Source organism: Chroicocephalus ridibundus, chromosome 6, assembly GCF_963924245.1.
Source record: "Chroicocephalus ridibundus chromosome 6, bChrRid1.1, whole genome shotgun sequence".
NCBI classification, from domain to species: Eukaryota; Metazoa; Chordata; class Aves; order Charadriiformes; family Laridae; genus Chroicocephalus; species Chroicocephalus ridibundus.
The window spans coordinates 54,259,109-54,282,512 of NC_086289.1; the positions used below are offsets into that span (position 1 = coordinate 54,259,109).

At 36.6% G+C, this 23,404-nt stretch overlaps 1 protein-coding gene across 3 annotated transcripts in view; it reads right to left on the reverse strand.

Moving 5' to 3' along the window:
• CLSTN2 (calsyntenin 2) overlaps positions 1–23,404 on the reverse strand; it is a 377,450-nt gene that overhangs the window by 30,263 nt on the left and 323,783 nt on the right. The window lies entirely within an intron of this gene.

The following is a 23,404-nucleotide window of genomic DNA, read 5'->3' on the forward strand; positions in this document are numbered from 1 at the left end:
ATACACACAGATGGACTAGTCTGTGTGTCTACCTAATTTGTGCAGGAAACCCAAATCTTCTCCATGCTCCGTCTTTTGGCCTTAAGCTTTTTCCTAGATAGTGGGCAAAATGAAGATCTATATGGTTTCACTGATATACATCAGCTTTGAAAAGCAACGGCCGCAGTTAGAACATACCTTCAAGATGACAGTATCAGTGTCAAAAGTCATATAAATTCTGAGCTGGACAACTAGGGATTACTGCAAGAGGGTCAAATTCTGTTTTAGTTCAGAACCGTGCAGCTAGCTGAATCTAAGAGAGAAGTCTAGTGTGTAAATATCAATGCCTGCCCAATTCTTTTTTCCTTTGTCGTATCTTTCAGATTTAAAAGTTCAAAGGAGTAAATGACAGCAAATTGGTAGGATAGATGGGCTATTTTTAAAAATAAGGTAATAGTTACAATCACACTACTTCTAATTCTGCGGAGATATTTGTTTTGATGTATTAAGAAATGCAAGTGCTTGAATACAGATATCCTTGCTGTTTCATAGAGGCAAGCAGAAAAGTGATGTTTCAACATAACGCTTTGTCCTTGGCCAGGTTAAGTGCTATCTGCTGTAATATCTGCCCTTTGAAAGCAAAAGCTAATGTTTTGTTCCAGAAGACATTTCAACAAGAACTTAATCACTTCTATTTCAAACGGATACATTTATTACTGCAGACATCATAGCTCCACAGCAAGAGATAAATGCAGTAAGGGGCTGCTAGAGCCTTTTGTAAGCGCTAGACAGCACAAATGTTTTCTGAAGGTTAAACGAACTGAAACCAAAATTGAAAGTAAATAAATTGGAAGACTGAAAACTTTATTGAACAAACAGCAATCACGAATAGTATTATGCAGTCCTCCCTTTCAAGGAAAAACAGTTTGCCAAGTTTCTGACCTGATCATTAGAATGTGATGCATCACAGCTGCATGTGTCAGACATTTTATATAAAACAAAATGTGCCTCAGTTAGAAAGACCTTGCATGACAAAAACTACAGGTGTTAATACTTGACACTTTTCAGAGAACTGTCCCAGAGTATTTCTGTTCTGCAACCCTAACTGCGTCACTTGGGATGCCCCAAGTGCTATTAAATGAGTAATCCTTCTCATATTTAACTGAAGAAAGAGCACTTTAATATAGCAAACCCAACATTTTGGGACATCATATACACAAAAAGCATGATAATGTGTAGCTGGTCTGGCAAAGTACTTAGTAACCTTTATTTTTACTGCTACGTTCTGGAATCGAAGATAGTGCAAGTGTAGACAGCTGGTGAAGTCCTCAAACCATCATTTGCATGCTTTTCCTTGAATTTCAACACATAAACACATTAAGTTTTATTTTACAGGTTATTTAGGCACTTAAAAATCTCAGCTTGGTGTTTCCTGAGATTTCAAAGCACCTAAGTTGGTCAGGTGCTTAATTGTCATACAATTTCAATACAGCTTAGGTACACAGACACATCTGCATTCCACCAAAAGATCTTTAAGTATCTGTACTGGTATTCTACAAGGAAGTAATAAAATTATTTGAAAACTCTGGAATACATCCCAGTCACTCAGCAGCAGTGCCTGGCCATTTCACAGGCAACAAAATAATGAAATAAATAATTGTGGCGTGTAATTTGTTACGCTGTCATTTCAGACACCTTCTTCACCTTCTTAACATAGGAAGCCAATTTTTTGCCTGCATGCGTTCCACAGTGGCAGTGGAATGTAATATGATTGCAGTGAAGCCAGGAAAATAAAATTATTAAATATACTAGTTTGGCAAATAAAGAAATTTTAATCATCTCAAGTAAGAACATTATTTAAAAAAATCTAATTTATAAAGCTAGCCTAATGAGATAAAATTACAGATGAGTAAGCTTGGCTTTCAAAGATTGCTGGATGGCTAGGCTGGTCTAATCACTCTACCATGTCAGTCTGCCTCTAAAACGTATTAATCAAATCACAGTGAATTAACCAGCTTGAAGTCTTAGTGATGATTACAAGCATTGGAATATGCTTTTATGAAATAGATGAAAACAGACTTAACATAAATCCTATGAAGTAAGTTTCCCAAGACATTAAAGCTCTTAGCGTCTTCTGATGAAGAATGTCAGAGATTTTTCGGTTTTCTATTGGAATGCTTAGGAACAGACTGAAACCAGAGTACTTTGGTCTGAGAAGCACACGATGCTTAGAAAGATTTTGTTGCCCTGCAAAATGTCTCTTGTTCCAGCTTTGTACGTAAGGGCTAGGCACGCACACAGGAGAACGTGCACTTTATGGCTTATAGCTTCTTTAGCCTCACTTAAGTCAGCTGGGGCAAAATGGATCATTCACCTCTTTGGCTAGATACACACAGAGAACTTGCACTTGGAGAAGTGTTGCAGTGCCTGGGCTCAATACTGAAGAGCCGTGGTATTCGCAGCCCTCTGACTAGCTACCCCAAGGTCCCCCGGGTCATCTTCAGCAGACCACTGGGTCTGGCCACACAAAACGCTCCGCACAGCCTGTCAGTGCGCTCAGTGCCTACTTTGAGTCTATCCCTTTAGAGCTGAGAACGCAGATAAATACTTCCATCATCTGTCTGGTTTGTGTGACTTTGCTGCGGAAGTATTCTCAGAAACACCCACAAAAAAGCAGTACGAAGAAAGACAAACAGTAAGGCAAGGAAAGCTCTCTACTTATGCCAGCTTCACAATACTTCTCTTCTGTTAATTGCTGACTACTAATGTGAGCCTCCCAGTTCACAAGAATAAGAACAGAACTACTTTGCAAAATAAATTTTTAAAATTCCCTTTTAGAAATAAACCACTCCAAATGCTAAATTCTGTGGGGAAAAAAAATCCCAAATTATTGGTACTCATCTGTCACGATATTTCATTGTAAACATCCTTCAGACATAAAAGAGAAAATAATAAAAAAATAAATAAACCCAACAAGGTCAAGGTACAAACTCTAATAATTTCATCTCAAAATGCTAAAATGCTTTCAACCTAACTGGAGCGCTCTTTTCCATCTTTTCTTTCATTGTGATTTGGCTAGTACTGGCAGAATGGTAAACACTTGAGTTAAGCTAAGTTTATTTTCTGAAGGAATTTTCCATTTCAAGTATTTGCAAGCAGTCACAAAGGAATTTATCCTCTAGGTAACTCCCTCATTCTTGTTTCCCTCTGATGCACAGCCCTCTTCCCATCTGTCTTTCAGATAGTTGTTTTTTTTTTCCAACACCTCTATTACTCTTTCCCCTTGCTACTAGTTTTAGCATTTTATCTTTTTACCTACAGCATTTAATCTATTATAGCACCTTAAATATTAGTTGATATCAAAACAATAAATTCAATACCATTGGAGGTATTTTTTAATCCTGGTCCTTTCCCCCCCTTTCTGTTTTGTGTTTGTTAAAATATGTTGCTAACAAACTGGTCAGCTGACTGCATCACTGACTCTTTCACTAATTCTCATTTAAATTAGGCTTAATTCCAGTCTTATTTACGGATTCAAATTCAAATAGTTGCACATGAGCAGAAATTATCTAGTATATTCTGCAAAAAAAAATATCCTAAACTGGGTCAGAATATCGGCTGTGTTGTGGTGGTGCTCCTGCCCAAAGGTCAAATGCTAAAGGAAATGCTAATGGGGCCAGTGCATCTCCTCAGAGGGACACACTCTGGGTACATGGGCTGAAGAAGAGACTGACAACTGACAGCTACTTATGGGCTAAAAACTTGAAAACGCGGTGGTTAGTTAAGAAGAGTGTAGTAGTCACTGCAAATAGCTGGGCTGGTGAGGCCAATCTGACCAATACTTTCATTTCTGTCACCAACTGGAGGCGTTTTAAATCTGCACACGCAGAGCTTAACTTTTTGAAATGATATACACAGAAATTGCAAACATGTTCAAATATCGTCCTCTCTTTTCCTTTTTATGGAAAAAATCTAAGTATGATTTCCATTAAACATTAACACTGAATGAATTAATTCCCTTCTACAATTGAATTCTTAACAATAGAGGTGACTCAAATTGAAAAAAGAACGTGCACTACAGTTTGTTAAACCTAACTTTGCGGAATATAAATCATCCTGCGTGAACTGATGCGCATCTGCTGGAACGTCAGTGCAAGATGCCCTGGCCTTTACAGAACTGTAACTCTTTATAAGACCACGGAGCACTGCAGTAGCAGTCTTTTCTTCATCACAGTTGAATTCTGTGTCCTCTCAATAAATCTACTTTCTGCTCTTATTTCAGTAAGTAAAACATTTAGGCCGCTCTATAATCAGAAGTATAGTGGAGAAGGCTATTCTACTCATTTATAACAAAATGGAATCATTACTGAAGGAAGAACCACATTCACATAGGGATTACAATACCCAAGCAGCTACAATACTAATGCTTACCTCTGCTTGCAAGCGGGTCAGGAGCACACTAGGGATTATAAATTGCATATTTTCTTAAAGTAGCATACTGGAAAATAAGTCACGCTTAGTGTATCGCTGTTTCTGTACAAAACTTCCTCTCCAATAGTTGTGCATGTCTAGGCACATGCAAAGTCTACAGAAGGTGAAAGTGGCGCTGTTTCCACTAAGAGTTGCAGCACATCATATCTTCCTTAAGCGGTTGAATTATTATCACACTTATTAATCATTAGTTTATACTATTAATCATTGCTATGCTAGTATTAACAGCAACACTTTCTCTTTGGATGTACATTGACTATATTTTATAAATCTGCAAGTCCTTCAGCAAACAAAACATTTACCTCGAATCCTTTGTGTGCTCCTGTACAGAATATGTCCAATGCTTACACAAAAACCTTAACAATGGCACCGTTTCCTTATTTGCACGCATGTCTCAATAAGGCTGATGGAGGTCAGCTTTGTGAAAACTTTGTAAACATGCAGAGACAACTCAGACTCTGCATTTTTATCTCACTTTAGTAAAGAAGACAACAAATCCCTTTGATCTCACGCTTAGAGGCGTTAGCATTATCCACTCAGTTACAGCACCCAGATCAAACCCTCTGCCCTGTTCTGAAAGCAGCCACAGGCTTTGTAAATCTGCTCCAAAGCATGGCACCCATTACCTTCTACAGAGTACGGAACGCAGATGATATTTGGATGGAGATGGGGATATTATTATGTTTTTCTTTCCATCTCCAAAACAAGTCTTTCTGAAAGAGCTTTGTAAAAATTTACAAATTTTGGCATTGTTCTTTTCTGTTACTGACACTAGACATTTAAATGGTTCCAATATATTTTGATAGATGTTTTAAAATATATTTTGGATATATTCTTATAGCACTGAACTGCATACAAACAGGGAGCTCAAAGGCAACAGACTTAAAGGTTCTGAAAGAGTTTCATTACAGGGACCTAAAGAATACTGCCACTGTAAGAAAGCAAGCCTGAAAAAGCTATTCATTCGGAAACATTTGGCAGTGGATTTCAAGTAAACCTGAAAAAGTTACATATACTTGCAATTGTTTTAAAGAAAAATGTCGTATATTTAAATATGCTAAATAATAATAACATTTCATGAGAGCAGCAGGCAGCGTAGCCATTATGCACAAGATTGATGAGTTTTGCACGAAGGCAATCCAAAAGTGAGCACAGAAAAGGCTTTCTCCTGTCCTGCTCTGGGGTTTATAACTCTTGCCTCTGATGAATGGGCACTTTAAAGACGTTGTTGAATGAGCTTTTATCTGTTACTTTAGAAACTCATTTGGTATCTTAATTGTTTTCCTATTGTCAGTTCTCATCCACTGACTTCTACAATTAAGGCACGTTAGTTTGAAAAAAGAAAAGAATATACCTTAGGACATTGCTTTTGCTATAACTCTGCTGCTCTCTTTTGATTTCCTCTAATAAATCTTTGCCTTAAATTTCAGTAGCTGAGCTACCCGCAAAAGCTGATGAAGTGATATAGGGAAATAAGTTACACCGTTGACTTTTTATCTCTTTTTTCTCATTGTCTCATATAAGAACCTAACGATTTCTTTTTTCTTTTATTTTTAAAATATGCCATCACTTCATTGGATACCTGGGTTACCTAGTGCATTTCTGTTTTCTAATATAATGAACAAAAATATATTTCTGCTGTGAATATGCAGGCTTTATAGTAAAATTTTGCTTTTGTGAGAATCAACATACATGCACTTCAAATTGATTTTGTGCTACAGTATAATCTGCCAGCATAGTCATTTTGGGGAAGAGCTGAAAATAAACAAAAGCAAAGCACAAACACAGACTGATCAAATTAATCCAGTAATATAAATTGTTACGTCTTGTAGCGTTATTTATTCTACCTCAGGAATAGGCTCTATGCATTAGGGCAGATATTTGCCACATGTGTTGGCTTTACTTAATCTAAGCATTGCTGAAACTGAAAAGGATTAAAACGCTTGTGGCAAAGGGTCAGCATATTTTTGACCACTAAGTGGAGCTGTGCAGATTACAAATATGTCCCCAGTATGTCCACAACCTCTTCGGAAAACTTTAAATAAAGCTCTAAAATATTCATATTATGTACTTGATCTTTTAAAAATAATCTCTTTGGGTTCCCCCTTCTACATTTATCCTTTAGCAGCTCCCTCACATGACACTTTTTTTTCCTGTCTGTAAAATCAATATGCCCTGCCTCTGAAGTGGCAATAAATACAGTATATATGTAGTAATTAAGGCAGGCTGGAAGAAAAATATACTGTGTATGGGAAAAGAAGGAATCAATATACTCCCACCAGTTAAATTAACGGGTGATGCATTGAAAAGTGCCATCACAATCTACAAGTTCAGTGTTTTTTCCATAAGAATACTGTCAGACACTTAACCTCCGCATGGAACTTGTAGTTTGAAGCTGAGCCTGCATAGCCCTGCTCAAATTTGATCACAGAGTCTCTCTGAGCAAGTTCCTGAATTCTGACTGGAGAGCGGAGCAAGTCCAAGCTCCTAAATGGGGTACCATCAGACGCTCATAGACAGACAATATGAAACCTGGACGACAATGACCCTAAAACTCTCTTCAGATGTCACTATGCTGACACCATATTTAGGAAGCTAAGCAAAGCAGAGGACGTTTTCCATGACAGTGTATTTTGAAACAGAGGAACAGGAGGTGAAGGATTGGGAGGCTCTTCTTTGCCCTTATAATCGCACTAATTCAAAAGATAACACAGTTTAATGCCGATTGTTTTAAAGTTATATTTAGTATACGTTATAAAACAAGTATTTCAATATAAACTATTCAGCACAATGTACTGAGTGTAATAAAACCCATTTTCTCATGTACCTTGCTCAAGTAAACGCTACATGCAAATAAGTACACATCTAATCACAGACCTTCCAAACTGATATTTTCAACTGTTTACTCACTGTCTAGTCCATGGTTTTTCTTCTGCTTAATGTTTATACAGTTTAGGCATTTACTTTCATTTAAAGAAACAAATTTTCATAGACTGTTTAGGAAACAGCCCTAGGATTTGTTTGGTATTCTTAAGAAAATATAGGTAGAATATGTTATTAGAATACCCTGAGTTCTGATATTTATTATGCAGTATGGTTTATTTAACATGTTAAGCAGTAGTGTGGATGTCCATTAAATCATTCAAACAATTTGGTGAGGGAAGTATTATCTTTTAACAATTTTTTTTCTCTTGAGAAATACCACAAGAATACCATTGGGTCCAAAACTAATTCCTGAAAAATACATTTATATAGCATGCTTGCCAAGTCTACTTCATAGCTACTGATGTTTCCATAGGAAATACCTTGTTGCATTTTATCAGAAAAGCCTATTTACCTAGAAGTGACAAATAAAAGCAATCCTTTCTCTCTCTCCTCAGCCCTCCCCCCACCATGTACATTCAAATGACTGCAGAAGGAAAAGCAAGCACCTAAAAGAGGTGAGCCTGTATTTAGTGTCAGACTTACAGATGTAAGACATGTTTTGATCTTTGATTTTCCTAAGATAAAAAGCTGAATCTCGCAGAGCTCTGTAGCATATTTTATTTTGAGGTTGACTGACACAGCAAATGTCTTTCATCTCAAAAAAGAGGGTGAACAAAGACACTGCATCACCCTGTGGCAAGTGGGGCAAATGATTTATTACTGTGAGTTAGTTTTAATCTGACTTGTGTATCATCCTCAGTTTAAAAGAGCTTAGTATATAGATCTGACTGAGTTTTCCAAGATTTATTATCTGGTTTTGTCTAAACTACCTGCTCCATATGCTAGAGAGAGGATGTTAATTGTAGCATTGACCTCTTTGCTAGATAGATTCTCTTAGTCACCCTTGCGCTGTTGGCATACTGCCAGGCAGAGCAGATCACTGGCTTTCAATGCAGCATTCTGTGCCCCTTTTTGTAATCACAATATCCACTCTATTACTCCATCATTTAATGAAGACAACTTTATTCCAACCACGTATAACACTTGAGTCGTCTGCAAGCCAACCTTCAGACTATAAAAAGTGAAAGGAATTAAAAAAATCTAATGATAAACCTCTATTCATTAACTGTAGAAAAAGAAAGGAGGGAAGGGAAAAAAAATCAAAGACATCTCTTAGCTTTTGCGGTCCCCTAATAAGATCTTGCATGATATTACTGCTGGCCATTTTCCATCAGAAACATTCTCTTTTGAAATATATCTGGCTATTCACCTGCATAGATTCTTCTTCTGTCTTACTCTTAGAGGAGACCAGACTACCCTGTACTGTACCTAAGGACTTTTACGTTACTGCAAGATTGAGAGATGAGTGGGTGGGGAAAGACGGGTTAAAAACAATTCCATGGTTCCATACTTTCTAGCTTTTTGTTGTACATATATATATATGAATGTATAATATATATATAAATATGCATATGCATACATACACACACAGACTTTGTTTTTCTTATTACAACCTAGAGTGAAATAAATTTGAAAATAGATTTGCAGAACAGTCATGCATTTCCAATGTTTTAAAATAAAAAGGGAACATTGCTTTCAAAATATCAACATGGTACAGTCACTAAAATGAATAAACCTCAAACAGCTCATATCAATGTGGATATTTTCTTAGACCAATTTGTAGTATTCTACCAGTTGCGAGTCTCTTATTCTAGTTATAAACACTTCAGGGTACTTTCACAGATTGCATTTAAATTTGATTTAAAAAATGATAGAAAAAGAGAGAAATTATCAGAGCATCCAAAGATAGATTAAAAGTTTTCAGAAACTAAATATTTAATAGCTGAGTTGAACTGAAATTGAAACTAAAATACTGAAGTGAAATTTAGCTAAGAGGAAACTGGTAACTGTTAATTGTGCTATTAAATAAAACCATTGTCGATATTCCTTCAGCTACCTAATAACAAAGTCTTGGTAGGTAATATAAGGTAAAATCATTTCTATGATTTTATATATAATATACATCTAAGTACACACACTTATATGTAATATATATATATAAGTATATAAGGTAATATCATCACTTATAATGATCCCATAAAGAAATAGCCATGGGATTAGGAAGTAACATGTTGATTATTCTTCATCAGTATGGAAATTTTTCCTGGTCATTAAATTCACTCTGTCTCTGCCTCTCTCTCCCTGAATCAAATAAGCCTCATGAACACTACTTGAACGTGGTGTTCTGAATTGGGCCACCCCTCTTTCCAGGCTTCCTGGGCTGAGGGGTGACTTTAAATGAGAGTATATAATGGGTGCAGTTGAAGTGGCACCCTGCTCCAGAAGCAGTATTCCCTTCTCATAAGGCTGTCAAAAACTGATGCCCAGTGAAGGAGACAGCACTGATTTCAGCAGAATTAGAAAGTCAAGAGGTGAGTAGACCAGTTAAATAAGCAGTTAGCAACTTTCTCTACTGTTGTCTATATAATAATATTTAGAAAAGGTTTCCATTTTGGCTGCCCTTTGTTCTTATAATACTTATTACCTTTAACAGAAAGCTTTACTGAACAATAACTTATACTGGTAGTGTTATTTTTCTTTTTTCTTTTTTTTCTTCCCTGTTTTCCTATTAATGAACCCAACTTGATCATGAAGTAATAAAAAGCAGAAAAGTACCCTGATGTAAGGTAAAACAGCACTTAGAATCCGTTTGTCAGAATTAGTGATCTCAAAGGAGTATTAGATAACTATTTTGTTTTCAGCCCTCTTAAGGAAGAAGAGTCTACTAGGTACCAGAAATGTTCATCATACAAAAAAAGCCCTCAGACATCTGACTTTCTTCTTAGCACTTTATAAAATATTCCTTTAGCGGTGGCCAAAAATTCAAAATCTTCATTAGGACAAATAAAACTCTTCCATAAATTCATTCATTTCCATGTGCATTGTACACAGAAGTAGTTCTCAAAATAAAATAAAACATAAAAACAGAAAATTAAAACAAAAGAACCCAGAGCAAACACTTTAGGATTTGCTCTGCACATCAGTATCACAACAAGCTGTGAGTTCAAACTCAATTTTTGTAGCATAATTATGCCTAATTGTGCATTAAAATGAAGTCTTTTCCTTCAAACTAGTTTTCCAAATGTTATACAGCATATGTTTGAGGCCTGTACAGGACCCAGTTGATTTATGCCTGATGTTCCTGATATCACAGAACTTCTGTAAATCTCAAAAGAACTACTCAAAATTTGTCAATGGATCACGAGCTCAATGAATCTCTTAAAATACCGTGTCCTTACTAAACAAAAACATTTTTCTTTAAGAATACTCAGGTGAATAGTTTGAATTGCACATTTGTTCATCAACAGAGTAGCAGGAAATTAAAAGGTGAGTAAACTATACACATAGCAGTGTTTATCAGAAGTAGATAAACTTTATATCGCCCACACCTAAAGTAGGAAATTTCTGCTTAGCTTTTCACACTTCACTAACCATAACCAATTATGACCAATGAGATGCTTTCCAATCTCTTTAACTCAGTGATGATATTTTTGACCCATACATCGACTCCTTCTCTCTTGTCTTTATGGATTATAAAAATAAATATACAGGCCACGAGTCACCTAGGACTAGAGGAAGGGGCAATGATTTAATTCACCTAATTTAGGTGTTCAAGTTGGATGTGCATTTTAAGTGTGTCTCCTCTTCATGAACCCTGTAGAGTTAATAGCAAAACGTATATTACTTTGAAGACTTTCAGAGACCTCCAGTCTCCTCAGGTTTCATCAATAGAAAATCTTCAAAAGCTCATTTAGTGACAATAGTATGCACTTAAAATGGAGGTCCAAATTTAGTGTCTCGAGCTAGGCTGAGGTGACCCCAACCTGATCTCAGCTCTTGAAAAAGCAGCAGATAGTATGACAAAAAAACCTGCATTTACCATCTGTTTATATTTATTATACTATAACAAAAGTTCAACTTCAGAGTTAATTTAGCTGTATAATGCATTAAACCATTATAAAATTTTGCAATTACATTTCAGCAAAACGATAAAAATAAAGCCCTTGCATTATCTAAGTATACCATGTGCAGTCCTTACAATAACAAGCAGCTTTCTTAGCTTCTCACTCTAATATAATGCTTATCACAGTTTTTTCAAACTAAACACCTATTAGTCAAATGCCAAACGATAGCTTAAGTGTGGCGCTCCCACATTTGTAGCGTTACTACTGGGAAAAGTCACATAATGCTTTCAGGCTAGGAGGTCTATTCATCATTAGATAGGAGCTCTATACGTACTGCATAAACCTAAATATACGCTAACAGTACAAGACCACATAACTTCCCCTCTGCAATTCACGCTCAGAAACACACCAAATAAGCAGATAAAGAGTTCTGGCAAATATCCTCCAGAAACAAATATTTTGTATATTTCAAGAGAAAATATATTCACGGATGCCACTAAACTTAGGAGAACGAGGATACATTTGAAATACTATATACTATAAAGGTTATTACTAAGGCTCATAAATCTGTATTAAAAACCCCAAATAATTCATAAAATGAATACTTACCAAATTTAAAAGCAAGTAACATGAATGAGATTTAATCTAATTTGTGGTTCTAAGTCTAATAAAAAATAAAAATACATATACAGGAATGCCCAAACTCATTGCTACCCTGTATGTCCATGCTCTGCCATTGCCACCTTCTTCACATCAGTGAATAATACAAGCTGCAGTCTAAAATTAATTCTAACAAGTGCTTAAATAATGCTAAAACAAGAATGAGGAATGCTAACCTCATGTTGATTTGAAATAAGGCATCAGCTTCCCTTTTACCTCTTTTTAGTTATTTGGAAAAGTTTTAAGTCCACTTGAAAAATCAGTACTGGCACAAGAAAATTTACCCTTTGTAAAATGAAGATGATCGAGAAAAGCAAGCTATGTTTTTTTTTTTTTAAACAAAGATTAGCATTTGATCAGTTCCTGTACATGTAATATTTATGAATGAAAATAATTATAATATTCCAGTTCTATTAAAGTGGGAACTTGAATTATGCTCTTTGTCAGTTTTATTCAAAACATCATCCTACCCATTGATACGTCCTTAGCAGACAAACTAAAAGCAGCGTTCTGTCAGAAACTCTCACTGCTTCCCACGTTTCCCATTTTAAAGGGACAGTTATGCTGACAGCCTTTGTAAGGTGCTCTGAGATCTAGCAATTAATATGGTGGTTACTGCTTTTTATTTGCAGACCATACCAATATTCCAGATGAGTTACCTGCACGTATAAAACAATAAATAAAACTATTAAGGACAATGCAAAGAACTTTGCTTTGGAAATGCAGCATGGCCACCGTCAGCATGGATTTGCCCTGTGAAATCTACTGCTGTGGAGAGCAGGAAAAGAAAGGGAAGAAAGAGGCATTATATCTCCCTCCATGAAATGCTGCTGCTTGAAAGGCTCAATAAAGTATTTCCTTGGTCCTATCAGGGTGGGAAACAACTTCCTTCTAAATGGAACGAATGATCAATATTCCGAGATGAATGAACTTTCTACCTAATAATGAAACATGGTAACATTTTTTTAAATCGAATCAACCCTCATCCAACTAAATCTGAGGAACAAAAAAAGCAACCAAATGCTTAATTTTCTGCCTCCAACTTTAAAGATCTCATATGATTTTTTTTTTTATTTATTTATATGCCAGATATTGAACTACACTATGGTTTGTCAGTATAAATTTTCTGTTAAACATCTCTTTAAATTACAGAAGCTACTATGAATGTTATATATCCCAATTTTTACATATATGATCAGAGATTAAACAACGCAAAGACTTCGGGAGATAATGTCTTCGAGAATTATCCACAAACTGAACACATTATTTCCACTTAATAAACAAGAATAACATTAAGGGAAAACAATGAAAACCACCAGATCCTTTCACCTCCTATCTAACTGAAACAGCCCAAATACCTCGTTTGTTTCATAGTCTGAGACCTGAAATCTGACTGACATTATATTATTGAAGTTTTCAATTAAATATTTTAATTTTAAATATTAATTCTTTCACAAAGCATGAAACTGTTTTATTTCCAAAAGGTACACATTATGACCATGAATACATCAATGAGAAGTGACCAACTAGATTAAGGATAATGTCTTCCTGTACACTGAGGCCCAAACTGTTAGTCTTACATTCTTGCATTATTAACGTCATTTCTAAAATTGATGTATAACAAAAATCGAAATTAAGTATGGGCTTTTGAGCAAACTATCTTCAAAGACAGTTGAAATGAGCTTTTGGTTTGTGAGTTTATTCCCACCTCAAGACAGCATATGTAAAATTCTACTTTATTTCACTCATGAGGCCTCATCATTCATCTTTGGATCTTATCTGAAATTTAAACCACTTTCTGTGATCTCTGGGATCTGCCTTCTGCTCTGATGATACATGCAGGGACTCTGCCTGTTAGATATTTCTATTATGAGATTTGCGATGAACTTATTTTTTACTTTTCAGAGACTTCAGTAATATGTATGGTATGCAAATGAAGTTCTAGTCATAAACTAAACGAAATACAAGTTTAACTACCTTCCTGAAACATGTATTGTTTGCTAGAAAACCAAGGAAATACTTTTCAGTATGGTAATAATACTTAATTAAAAAAATAGACTATGAGTGTTGATACAAAACAATCCCTCCTATACTTTGCAATTACCTTTCAAATATTAATATACTGCCTTTTTTCAGTTTACTTTCTACAAACCTGACTGAAATACTAATACTCAAATGTTAAAGATTACATTAAGCCAGGCATCTTGACTGCCCTGTGCTCCAAGGACTGAGTTTTCAGGGAGCTGAGAAGTCTGGCCGTACTCCTGAAGGGCATTCAATAACCCAGTACTTTTTTCTCTCTGAGCACACAGGGGTTGCACTAAGAAAAAGGAGGTTGTCACTGTTCAAAACAGGATGATAGATCCTTCCCTTGCTGTTGGTGTCTGAACAAACATAATGCTTGTTTCAGTCAGTTATTTAGACGTGTTATGAAGGTGCAGAGAGTGTGATTAATGCAAACTAGACTCCAGAGGCAAAGCAAACAGGCTAGTTGTGGCTTGTTTGCTTTTGAGGGGAAACCCTTGCCCTCAGCTCTGGAAACCAGACTCTGAAGACATCTCCTCTCTCCTCCCCTCTCTCACACATTCCCACCTACACGCATCACTCACTCTGTTAGACCAAAGCACTAGACTCCCCTTATTATTCAAATCCCACAGGAAGTGCTATGTGCTACTTTTCATTCATGAAATAAATATCCCGTCTTGATACCTCAGTTCTCACCTACCTTCTGGAAAACACCAGGATTCCTGGGCTGGCTAGTCTGCGCACAGAAGAAAGTCCACTGGAACACTGCCTTGGGCTAATGACCTCTATTGCTGAAAAAGGTACTGCTGGCTCTTTGAAGGCTTTCCATCGCCTGTCAAATTCCTCTTCAAAGGCTTGCTATATTTGAAGGAAACGTTGACACTGCTTGCAAGCTTGCAAGGGTTGCTTTAAACGTACTCAGCAAAGGAAGACAGAGCTGACACAGGCATTAAACACCTTTTCACAATTTCTACATTTTGGGAAAGGTGATATGCTTGAAAGATATTTTCTGCATTAAAGGTGCACAGTGCAAATCAGAGATAAAAGAATTCCTGCTCTTACACAACTCTCACATTACATTGAGTGGATACCTCCAAAGAATCACTTAGTGTTATTCGTATGGGAGCCCACTACTGTAATAATTTTGAATATTGCTGTAGTGTGAGATGGAGGTAGTTATAACTGCAGAAAGACACGTAAGAAAGAGAGGCGCCTTCCCCATACAGATTAGTGTTGTATTTACTTCAGTTCCAGAAGGTAATTAGGGCATAATACAGGGAAAAGCAAATGCTATTTTGTTTTTATTGCAGATAAAAGGTGGCAATGAGTCATATTTGGCTACCTTAATAATTTCTGTAAAATGAAGAATGGTTTTATACCCATGCTTCTGTATTTATACTCGAAGATAAGTCAGGAAATTACACAACCCAAATATTATGCATAGTCTCTTTACTGAAATGGTAACTGCTGGGCCTTTAATTACATAGCTGGCATTTCGCAGACAGGCTGATTATATGTTATATACCGTACAGAAGTAATTAGGTATCGGCTATATTTGTGACTTTGCCAGAGAATGTTGTTATTTAGTCCATATATAGCTTCCTTTCCACTAATCACAATCATGTTCTCAGTGCTTTTATGGGAGGAAACAAGTCAGCGCTGAAGGCCCTGCATTCCAGAATAGTTCACAGTTGACATCAGGGACATAAAACAAATAGACTGTGAGAAGAAATTTTCAATATCAGTGTTGCACAAACCCTAAAAGTTTTATGGATATCGTTAAATAATTATCTAAAAGTTCAAACATTTATACACAGTTGAGCTGGCTGCAATTTTCCCTGTGAAGCACTGTTTTGCTGACTGGAAAATGGCTGCTGGGTAACAGACATCTTCCTAAGATAAAATTGCTATTGCTAGGAATGGGACAACTGGTTCTTCAGAAAAAAAAAAAAAAAACAACACTGAAAAATACACCTTTTTATGTTTGACAAAATGTGGCAAAATGGTTCAGGTGTTTTCAAAACTGTATATCACTTTTTTAAAGAAAAAAGAGGAAAACAAAATCTGAATATTGAGGACAAAAAGTCCAATGTGATCCCCTAAAGTATATTATAATAGACCCAAACCAATTTGCAGGGAACATAAGCAGACATTCCCTCTTAACACCCCTAGAACCTTTGGCAGGGTCAGAAGGTAATTTGGGAGGAAAACTCTGTCCCTCACAGCAGAATTTTGAAAATTAAATATCCCTCAAAATGAAACTACCCATTTGATACTTCGTTTTGCTTTCTTCAATGCCAAAAAGAAATAAAGGCTTATTTATCTGCAGTTTTCTTCCTTTTCATTTTGCTGTGATTCTGCTGATGGCAACTTCACAATTAAGAGAAGAAATGGCAGGTAGTAAGTGATTGGGTTTACCTCAGTCACCCCAGCAGTACAGTTTGCTTTCCCCAAAATGATACCACATGATTCTTCAGTAAAAATTTATTCTTTGGAAACAAAGCACAGACTTTTGTGTGGCAGCATCAACCTCTCTGCTCTCATTTTCTCCTTCTTCCTATCTATGGTCATCCTTTTCCTCCCTTGTCTCTCTACCTCATCCCCCTGCATCTTCCAGTAGTTCTTTCATTTTTGTGTTTTCCTAACAAGAAATAAAGCTCTAGCTGTATTTCTCTCTTGTACCATTCACAGATCCTCAAATTCAACATACCCTGTTGCTTCACTGCTACTGTTCTCCCTTCCACCACACTCAGTCTGACCCAGGAGCCCGCTTCATGCACTTTTGAAAGGTACTACTCCTCACGGAGAGGATTAGCTCGAATTTGCATTGCTGCTTTGTAAAGTGCTCCGCAATTCATGATCGACAACACCATTTTAGTGTTTGCTGCTCCATTCCATTCAGGGACACGAAATCACTTGTGCCCTATTCAAATCAATTTATAAAACAGATTTAGCACACATGGGGATAAGATAAAAAAAAAAGGCTATGAAGTGGTCACACACAATAAGCATTCTTCAGTTTACATATTATAAAGTAATTATGACCATACAGAGGTAAGCTAAATCAATAGTAAAAGTAACTCTGGCCAATAATTTTCCTGTGTACCATAAAAGGAACATACATCATATACACCAAAATGCCCCAAAGAATTCTGATTTAGCCTATCCATTGCTATCAGGACCATAAATCCCATAAATCATTATAAATATAGATAACTCCAAAAGATAAGTGGAAACACACAAGATCCAATTCCAGTCTTAGATACAGAACTTCTGTCATTCCTTATATACTACAGCTATTAAAACTAGGAATTTTGTGTGCATGAGACACTTTTTCAGTTGTATGACCCTTTCCTTCGAAACAATGAAACTGAGATCAGAATTGGGTTTATGCATGTACAGCACAACATATAGTAGATTACACTCAGCAACTGAAGCATATTTGAAATGTTAATGAATGATACCCATATATCATTACAGTACTATCTCAGAATTTACTTGCCCAGGGCTAGTGATTCCTCTGCTTAGTTTGTTATTAATACCCACTGTAGCACCACCAAACCTGAGCTACTTTATACCGTTGCACAGGAAATACATGGACTCATGTTCTTTCTGAAACCTAACTTCTATGCTGTGAACAAAAATCATGTGAGATGGCTGTTTTTTTGATAAATTTGTACGGAAAACTTTATGGAAATTAAGTTCACACAAAAATACCTCCCTCTCCCTTTTACTCAGATAAATAGCAGACTTACAGATATTAAAGGGTGACAGATGAAATCATTACTATAAAATAAGACTTTGCTTTTTAAAAAAGAAGTATTCTCAGGTTTGCCTTTTATGGAAACATCATTGAAAATGCCAAGAATACGCAAAATACATATTTTGATATGTAACCCTAAGCCTCTTGTCTGTCTCTGCCTGGAGGTGTGTAGAGGTCAACTGTTTCTCCTTTTGAGATTTCTTTTTTCTCTAATATTTACTCTTATTCTTGAAGTATGACAAAGCATCTTCTGAATCATAAGCTTTAAGTATTATTTTTTCATTTAACGCTTTTATCCTCTTACATTTTAGCACTAGAGGAAAAGATTCTGAAGTCCCTGAAAGGGCTTGTATATCGAGTGTTTCCTGATGATGTCTAAACATGTCTGAAGGGTGTGAAGACAGGATGCACTCGGTGTGAGGAATCACATTTACACTGTATCTGTCATACCAAAATCACAGCTGAAAGCATAGCTAATTTATTGTCAGAGAAAAGGTAATTCTCTGGAGCAGCCAACTATCAAAGTGAATCTGTGAGAGCATCAAACAGTGTGGGGCTGTGTGCTGCCCTCAAGTGCACAGCAAGAACGCACACCACCCCCCACCCCATCCCGTGGTGCACAGGAATTGCTAATTTTTACGCAGCATTCCTGGTGCTATGTTAAGAGGGCAGCACCACTGGCTGTACAAAATAATAACGTACCTTAAATTTTAGAGTACGGCATATTGAAAAAATTATAGAAGCATTTGCATTTCTTCTGGCTACTAAAAAAGACTTGTTTGTATTCTGATTTTGAAATTACGGGTATGAGGTAAGGCACCATTAAGGCGTGAAGTCATGCAGGTTTCATACTCTGTTATTCTAGACATAATCTTCATTCTCAATTTATATGAATACATACGATACACCAACAAACTGCATGGATAATCCAATAGAGTAAAGCTTTCCTTTAGTTTTCTGAGCTTACAATTAAAATAACCAGCTGTACTGAAATTTGGAAATTATAACAATAAAATGAAATTTTTCAATTGTCTATGACCTTTTCTATTTCAAAATAAAACTGTGAAAAATACCTTGTGTGCTTTCAACACAGATACGGACACTCTGACTATGCAGCATACATCTCTCCTATTAAACTAATGTTTCACTTTAAAATAAATATTTTTTGTAAGATACCCTTAAGCTATAAATACCTGAATATTTTTGCTGTTAGCAGAGGAATCACAAAATTAGAAATTGATGCACAGGATTTTTGAAGACATGAAATTCAAGGGAGATGTTTCTCATAGAAGTCGTATGAATAGCAGTCAGAGAGATACACACTTTTTTATACCAAAGCTTTGAAGTAGCACTTCCACAACTGGGAACTCAGGCACTTCTAGCAGAACCCGATATGTTTAGTGTGCAAATTTCGGGAAATATTGAATTGTTGATCAGATGTTAACAGATGTTACTTCATATAAAGCCAACAAAACTTAGGAATTAAAGCAAGAATAAGGTACTGGAGTCTACATAATTTAAAGGATAAAGGGTTTTTTGGTGGATGATTGCAAAATACGTCAGTCCACATATACATCAAGGACTGATTCATTGGCTGGAAGGATTGGAGAAGGCTTTCAAAGGCTGAAAAGAAGGCTAGTCACCCAACCGTCAGGGTCATGAGGAAAGAGGGACCTACTTCAACCTGTGGAACCTTAAAAGTTTTTCAACATTTCTGATGAAAAATATTGAGCATGTAAGAAATCAGAGGATTACTTCATTTTCTGAGCCTTTATGAAAAGCTGTGTGGTGAACAATTAAACAGGCTTTATTCTTTTCCTGAAAACTTCCAAGGCAAGTAACACAAAACTGAAAGAGAAAGGCATGGTTTTGTTTTACTTAGGTGGTGATTAATGTGGGTGCAGATTTATTTTGATGACTTTTGTTCAACATAAATGATGAATAGGCTAGCCAATAAACTTTTGACTAGGCTAACTTTCGATGATAAAAAGTTAGCCTAAATTGCTAAACAAAACAAACCACTTAACATGTATGAAAATTGCAATTGAAACTTATAATTAGAATGGCTCTTATACGTAAGCATGTGGGTAGTTTAATGAAAACCGCTGTAAATGCTTAAGTACTTAAGGGTAAGTCCATAGGTAAATGGTGAGCCAGCTCAGGGCTGTGTATTTCTGAAATCAAAACAGAATTAGCCCACTTGAACTAGAAAGTGACAGTCAAGGAAGGGAAGAACAGCCCTACAAGGAAACCAAGTACGACATTCAAAAAGGTCTCTCATAGCAGTTATCTGAAGTAAACTGGATGTTTCCTGTTACCTCTGCATACAAAGTAGTATGGTCTTCTATTGCATACACGCTAGAGTTAGATTAATAAAATAATTTTTTGTTTGAATTGTAATACACTTAACTGTGATCCCAATTCTTCTTCTATTTACTTTAGCTGAGCGCTGGGTGATAAGTTACTGCAAGAGTCTTCATTAAGTGAGCCACACTCAGTTAAGTATATTCAGAACACAGAAAATGAAGGCTGAATTTGAAATCAGGGCCTGTGTGCTGGCCATGAAGCATTACAGCAAACCCTTCCTCGGGAGTGCATCCAAATCCAATGATGTCAGCAGAGAGGCCTCAGTGAGAGAGAGCTTGAGGCCACTTAAGCAAAGAATAAAAAATGCCATGCAGGCTGTGTATCCAATTACAACAACAACAGTAAATTGCTCCGAACAAATTTGAGTCCACAGGTTAATTGGAGTAAACAAATTGAAAGGGAAAAGGCTGAATTTATAATAAAACAATCATTGTGAGATTGGAAAATAACTTAGCAAGACCTTGAACTCTAAGTGCTTGAAAAAATGCAGTTAAATTCTTCAGTGTCTTGAATACCATTAATTGTCTGTTTGGAAGAATACTAGCTCAGGGCTCGGAAGATCTGTGCACTATCAGCCTGCAGCTTTCCATCTAATTTTGAGCAGGCATGAGTAAATTAAGAATAGGAACTCAACTGGATGCTGTGAGGATACTTTAAAACTTGCAAGGTATGCTATAATATGATAGAAGAACTTTGTGCAACAGATATGTCATAGTGATGTTTCGTTTTTGAAATTTACTTGCTGATGTAGGATTTCTATGACATGCAAATACAAAAAAACCCCACAGTAATACTAATAAAAATATTACAGCTATCAATAATATAATATAGAATCTCAGTAATTTTCCTGGAATTATGACCAATAAAGTTGCAATTTTTAACATTAAAGTTGCGCTCAGAAATGTACAGTTTCAATGGAAAACAATTTCTGCTAATGAAAATCTCAAGTGAAGATCCTGCCTTTGCCTGCCTAGAAAGCTTCTGTAGGGTTCATTTCCTGCTTAAAAAGAATATGCGATTCTAAAGTAAAAAATGCTTTTAAGACATGAAATTATTCATAAGGATTTCCATTTTCTAGACAGCACTAATAATACTACTAAACTATAAATGGATTCACAGTTATTTGTAACGTAATCAGGGCTGAGGCGCTGGTTAATGTTAAGTTTTGAAATAATCCTGGCTCTGTCATGCTCTGGCAAAGCTCATGGATCCAAGTACATTTTGAAGACTTCATTTCTAATTGGTAGCATTGAATTAAAAAACTGCACAGTTATCCTGACCTTTTTTAAAAGCTGCTGACATTCCCTTTACTCTTATAGAGCGTATATTTGTTTGGTAAGAAAGCAAAGGTTTAGATTCTCAGCAGCAGTCGTGGAGAATGGGGCAGATTTACACCAGCAGAGGCACTGGCTTATAAACTTTGCAGATGCTTAATACAGCTCTCAGGAATTTTTTACTTTCTGCAGTAAATAGGCCCACTAATATCATAATAGTTCAATATGGCCAAAAGATATCAATTCTCCTGAAGGTCTGGTGAATACAAAGTGTTTTTTAAATCTATGTTTTAACATAGTCAGTGTCTTAAAAATGTAGAGTTCTTTGTGAAAAGTGAAATTGATCTTTCTTCAAAATCATGTAAATCATAAACAATTGGTTTACCCACCACAGTCATTCCTAACACATCCCAAGGCTTCTGTAAATAAGAAAATTGGGCTTGATGATCTAGGGAGGTGGCATGGTGAGAACTGTCAAATCCATACTAACGCTAAATGTCTCCTACAGTCTTAGGTGTGGAATTGTTAATATGGTCACTTTCACATGACAAATTACTGATACGAGTTTCATTAACGATTAGCAACCATAATAATGTATTTTTAAAATATTAGGCATTAATTACAGTCACACATAAAAAGGCTGGAAAGAATTTTAAGAGCACTTATAAAGTCCATCTCTGTCTACCAAGGTTGTACCAAGTACATCCACTACAATATGAAAAATGTAAGAAAATAAAATTTAATGGGTAAAATATAAAAAGTGAAGATTAGTAGATCAAGTTCTAGTTTCATTTTAATGCACATTTCAATAACAAAGAACTTGATTTCTGTCAGCTTCAGTTTCCTAGTATAACAATAGTAGTTGGATTTATGGACAACAATACAACAGGAACATTTCCATTCACGTTCACTGGAATCTCACCATAATGTGATCTACCATTTCATTGCATTTCATTTGCCAGAATTTCACAATATTAATATTATGCTCTTCTCAAACCAGCACCTGTTCTTGACCTGTGCAAATGACTCCCTCTTGCCATTAATTCTGCTTTGAATATTGGCCAGAAAAGTTTTCCCTGTAAGAGCATGCTATTCCAACTGTCTACCAACCTCTATTCCATAAGAAGAGACTCCATTCACCTCAGAAAAATACCCACCCTGAGGAGTCTTTCACACAAGTCACCAACCTGCAGCACAACCAGCTGCATGCCCTGCAGTCTAACGGACTTCAATAATCAATGATCAGCTTCAGGAAATTCTTACGTACATTGCCATCGCACAATGAAAAAAATCCTGGGCATCCTGGGCAATCCCAGCATCCTGGGCTGCATCCAAAGAAGCGTGGCCAGCAGGTCAAGGGAGGTGATTCTACACCTCTACTCCGCTCTGGTGAGACCCCACCTGGAGTACTGCATCCAGCTCTGGAGTCTTCATAACAAGAAGGACATGGACTTGTTGGAGTGGGTACAGCGGAGGGCCACAAAGATGATCAGAGGCTGGAGCACCTCTGCTGTGAGCTCAGGCTGAGAGATTTGGGGTTGTTCAGCCTGGAGAACAGAAGGCTCCAGGGAGACCTTATAGCGGCCTTCCAGTACCTGAAGGGGGCCTACAGGAAAGATGAGGAGGGACTCTTTATTAGGGAGTGTAGCGATAGGACGAGGGGTCACGGTTTTAAACTGAAAGAGGGGAGAGTTAGATAAAATCTCAGGAAGCAATTCTTTCCTGTGAGGGTGGTGGGACACTGGCCCAGGTTGCCCAGAGAAGCTGTGGCTGCCCCATCCCTGGAGGTGTTCAAGGTCAGGCTGGATGGGGCTTTGAGCAGCCTGGTATAGTGGGAGGTGTCCCTGCCCAGGGCAGGGGGTTAGTACCAGATGATCTCTAAAGGTCCCTTCCAACCTGAACCATTCTGTGATTCTATGAAATCCTGCAACAAGTATTTTTTTTCTTGTCTTACT